The sequence below is a fragment of the Elephantulus edwardii genome, unplaced genomic scaffold (assembly GCF_000299155.1).
Source record: "Elephantulus edwardii isolate Elephantulus edwardi_28Jun2011 unplaced genomic scaffold, EleEdw1.0 scaffold00292, whole genome shotgun sequence".
In the NCBI taxonomy this organism is placed as follows: domain Eukaryota; kingdom Metazoa; phylum Chordata; class Mammalia; order Macroscelidea; family Macroscelididae; genus Elephantulus; species Elephantulus edwardii.
The window spans coordinates 3119583-3125049 of NW_006400042.1; positions in this window are offsets into that span (position 1 = coordinate 3119583).

The following is a 5467-nucleotide window of genomic DNA, read 5'->3' on the forward strand; positions in this document are numbered from 1 at the left end:
CAGTGCGGTTGGCGCAGGATAGAGCAGGGTTTAGGGCTGTTGTGCATAGGGTCGCTATGAGTCGGAAACGACTCGACGGCACATAACAACAACAACAGTCCTTTTCACCAGTCTATATCTTCTCATCTTGTCATTCTGCATATATGCTGGTAGATTAACATATATTACTGCTTATATTACGGGATTATGCATGTTAATAGTGTTTTGTTGAATGTAATTCTTGTGCACCTATATGTGCCTTCCTTTAATGATATTGTATTAATCTTTCACACATTATTGCCTTTCTTTTAACTCATCTTAATATATGCCTGTCATCTGTTTACTGACTCTTTTTCTTCCTTTTCTCTAAGACTCAACTTAAGTGTTGAAACCTATCTTTAGCTTTATTATACCATTATATGTATGCACACAATAATATTTTTTATTTTTTCATGTACATTGTGTTTTATACAGTCATTCATATGTATTATGCTTCATGTAATTAATTACTATTGATCTATGTCTATTATCACTCCATCTCTTCAAGCATCCATTGTATCTTTCCTATTCCTTCACCACCTTTATGCCCATTAACCTCTGCTATCCCAATGATTTTCCCCTTTCCCCTTATTTCACCTCCTTCTTCTTCCCTTCCCTTTCCTCTTTTGAACATTTATATATATCTTGTTCAGTTATCCTATTTCCACAATAGCGGTCTTATGTAATATTTGTCCTTATGTGACTGAGTTATTTCACTCAGCATATTTCTCTCTAGATTCTCCCAAGTTATATAATATTTTATGAAATCATTATTCCTTAGTGCTGCATAGTATTCGATTGTGTGAATATACCACACTTTCTCAATCTATTCATCTGTTGATAAAGGCATTTGGGCTGTTTACATTTTCTCCCTATTGTGAAAGATGCTGCTGTGAATATAGCTCTACGCATCTCCATTTGTGTATCCGTTCTGATTTCCTCAGGATATATTCCTAGCTGTGGAATTGCTAGATCACACTGGATTTCTATGTTCAGCTTTTTTGAGGTCAAACTGCTTTCAGTAGTGGTTGTACCACTTTATAATCCCAACAGCAATGCACAAGAGTTCCAATCCCTCAGCATCCTCTCCAGCATGTATTGTTTGTTGTGTTGTTAGACTGCTACTGAGGGTGGAATGAGATGCTATCTCATTGTAATTTTTATTTGCATTTTTTCCAATTGCTGGTAATTTAGAACATTTCCTCGTGTGATTGTTGTGAAGACTCTTTTCATGTCTTTTGTCTATTTTGTTGTTGTGCTATCAGTCTTTTTCTTGTGGAATCACCTTTGGTACTTGTATATGCTTGCTTGTTTGTAGTTTTCTCTTGGATATACAGCCTTGTCTGTCTACTTGCTTTAAAGGATGGCTTTCATGTTGTAATGTCAGATGCCGTCATATTGGGTCTGACTCATGGTACCCATATAAAGAGCTAACCTGAACCCTTCCCAATCTTGTGTCAATTTCATCATCTCTGACACACTAAAGCCCATTGCTAAAGTTATCATGCTAATCCATCTTGCTGGGGGTATTCATCTCCTTCACTGGCCCTCCATCTTTCCAAGCATGATGTTCCCTATCAAAGAATAGCCTTGCCTAGCTGTATGTCCAAAGTATGAAAGACAAATCTTTGACATCTTTGCCTCCAAGAACACTTTGGCTGCACTCTTTCCAAGCCATATCGTTTTTTTCTTTTGACATTCCATGAGATATTCAGTACTCTTCTCCAACACCACAGTTCAAAGGCATCAATTCTTCTGTCATCTTTAATCATTATCCGGCTCTCTGATGCATAACAGGTGATTGAGAAGATTATTATCTGAATCAGGAACACTTCAGTTTTCAAACAAAGATTGATCTTAAGTATTTTGATGAAGTCCCTGACAGCAGGCTTGCCCAATACATCTCCTGACTTCTGTTGTAAGCTTTAGTAATTCCTTTCATCTGTATTCTGTATAATAAAAATCAACAGAACACAGAACCCTACACAGCACAATGAAGCCATCCTGAACAGCTATCCATGTGGTGAGAGACCCAGCAACCCCAGAGAAGCAGTAAGAGCAGCAGTAGCATCCCCAGTGACTGGAAAGGTTTCAAATGAAATTGAAATGTTGAATATAAGAAACAAAAGAATATTGAACCATAAAAAAGCATTTCCTGGCTATATTGAGCAGCTATCTGCATGGAAAAAGAACTAGGAAGGCAGCAGCACAGCAGCAGTGGCATCCACACAGCAGAAAAGGTCTAAATTCCCCCTTGTCCAATGTGCCTCTCACCCCCCCTCACTATTTATCAGGTACTGGGCTGTGTTATCTCTATCCTCCTACCTATTAATTCCATACACCCTTCACTTTGCCAATGCTGTCTTGTTTCAGAGCACATTCATATTGTCCTGTTTCTGGTATCAGAAGCTCACACAGCCTGTGCTAGTCTTGGCCTGCAGTCAGCTCCTCACATTAGAGGGGAACATCTCCTCTGACTGGCAAGCACCCATTCCATGGACTGACAGAGACACTGTCTTTAGACAGACAGACTCTGAGACCAGCAGAAACTCTACCCCCAGGCTGGTTTCCCACTTCTGTAAACACCCTTGATTCAACTTTCCCATATCATGCATGTATGTTGTATGATATTTGTGTGTTTCCTTATTTTATAGTTTGCACCTACCCTCATTACCCCAGTCACTGAGTCAGTCCATCTCATCAAGGATCTTCCTTTCTTTGTCCTTCTACCCTACCAATCATGATGTCCCTCTCTAAGGACTGACCCCTCCTTGCAACAGGCCCAAAATATGTCAGACAAAGCTTCATAATCCCTGCCTTCAAGGAGCAGCCTGGTCTTACTATCTCCAGGATGAACATTTTGGTATATTCAACACTCTTCTCCAGCACCACAGCTCAAAGGCATTAATTCGTTCTCTATCTTCCCTACTCATTGTCCAGCTTTCTGATGCATAGCAAGAAATTGCAAAGACTATTGCCTGGATCAGGTGCACCTTAGTCTGCAGACTGACATCGTTGCTCTTCAGTACTCTGGAGAGGTTCCTGATAAATTAAACTCTTGATTTCCTTGCTACAGGTACCAAGAGTGTTAATTGCGGAACCAAGCAAACTAAAGCTGTTTACAATCTCAATTTTTCACCATCTATCATAATGCTGCCAATCGATTCAGTGGTGAGAATCTTTGTTTTCTTGATGTTGAGCTTCAATCCATATTGAAGGCCGCAGTCCTTAACCTTCTGAATCGATCACTTCAGGTCCTCCTCAGTTTCAGCAAGCATGGCTGTGCTATCTGCTTAAGTCAGGTTGTTGATGAGTCTTCCTCCAATCCTGATGCCACATCAATAGTTGGAAAGTATGAACTTGATGACAGAAATGAGGCTGAAGATAGAATGCTAGAACTCTGTACACTGCAAATACCTTTTATAAGAAACATAAGTGGTGGCTATACACATGGTTTCACATAAACACAATCATATGTTGTGGGATTCCTATTTTCCTCAAGGTTAGCCACAATTTGTTGTTACCCACACAGTCAAATGCCTTTGCATAATCAATGAAACACAGATAGACATTCCTCTGGTACTCTCTGCTTTCTGCCAAGATCTATCTAACATTAGCTATAATATCCCTAGTACCACAGAGGACTTTAGGAAAAGCAGATTTTCCCACTCCACAGACCCATAAAGGACTTACAATAGAGGAATGACTGTACATCTTAAGCCTGACACTAAGCAATGACATCAGAAAAATAAATAACTATCAACACTCTACACAATAGAAACAGTCTAACACATACCAAAACAAACAAACAAAAAACCTTTCACATAATGTCAAGATAGCAGTAGGGAGCTTCAAACATTGTGAAAAAACAAAATAAGCCTCCTAAAAAAAGCACAGCATATTACAGACCAAATACTCTAGAGAAAGAGATGCTGAGAAAAGTATTGCCACGGAGTCATATAAACAGCAACTAAAGAAGGTACAAATGATGGAAGGAAGAATGGAAACCATAAATAAAGCAAATACTGCAGAAACAGGGAACCAAAAGATTGATTGATGTGGAGTTGTGTAACAACTACAGAAGAAGATGCAAATGATGGAAGAAAGAATGAAAGCTATAAATAGAGTTATTTCAGAGACAGACAGGAAGCCAAAAGAAATACATCAACTGGAGAAACATGAACAACTATGGAAAAACTGCAAAATATAGAAGGCAGAATTGAAACAACAGATAGAGTTACAAGAACTTAAAAGAATCATCCCGGCATCCAAGATGGGGCGGAGGCAGAGACAATGTGGTGAGCTGCGGGAGCAGTGGACCACTTGGAACAGGGCCACTATGGCCTTCTACAGACTTCTGCTTATTGATAATTGAACAGGTAAACAGCTGATGACTGGTCTTCAGTGAGGATTGAGGCTCAACAACAGGAATTCAAGGATTTCCAAGGAAGAATGGGTGAGTGCCGCAGCCCCCAACCCCTTCCCACAGAGCCCGCACTGCGCCTCACCGCAGCCACAGCTCCATGAAGCTCCCACAGCCGGAACCTGTGGAATTCCTTACCCAGGATGGAGAGGGGGCACCGGGCCTCCCCAGGACTGGTGCAGTGGAGCCGCCACACTGCAGCAAAGTGGACTTGTTCTGGGGAGAATTCTTGGAGCTAAGATGGCAGTGGCAGGGGAAGTGGGCGGCCACTGGCCTCCCGCGAGCAAGATGAAGCCCGACCACCAGCTGCCCGTATGGGAGATGACGTGGGAGATGGCTTGCACCCGCCAGCCACCCACGTAGAAGATGGCACTCGCCTGGAAACTGCCTGCATGGGGGGATGGCATGCGCCCAGCGGCTGCCCGCCCGCAAGATGGCGCGAGCCCGCCAGTCGCCCATGTGGGAGATGGCATGCGCCTGCTGGCCACCCGCGCTGGGGAATGGTGTGCACCCTCTGGTTGCCTCTGCAGAAGATGATGCACGCCCACCGAGAGATGACGCACACCTGCCGAGAAATGTCGTGAGCCCACCAAGAGATGATGCGCCGCTGGTCACCCACACTGGGGGATGGCGCCTGCCGGCTGCCGGTGCACAAGGTGGCAGGCGCCCTCTGACCTCCCATGTGGGAGATGACACGTGGAGATGGCGAGCGCCCACTGGCAGCCCACATGGAAGATACAACATGCACCCCGCCGCTCGTGGAGGGGGATGTGTGTCCCGCTGCCTGCAGGTTTGGGTTTCCTTGGAAAAGCAGAGAAGATGATCACCTATACAATGGATTGTTGAAAGTCACTGTGAGTTGTCTACTTGATAACACTTAACAGTGGCAGCATGTCCAAGAAGACTGACATCCTAAATGCACCACATATTTTGATCTGTTGAATGCTTCTGCCAAAAGATGTTTAGACCTGGGGGGAGCCTGTTCACAATTCTCAGGTTCCCTTTGCCATTTATAAAGGGGGAGGG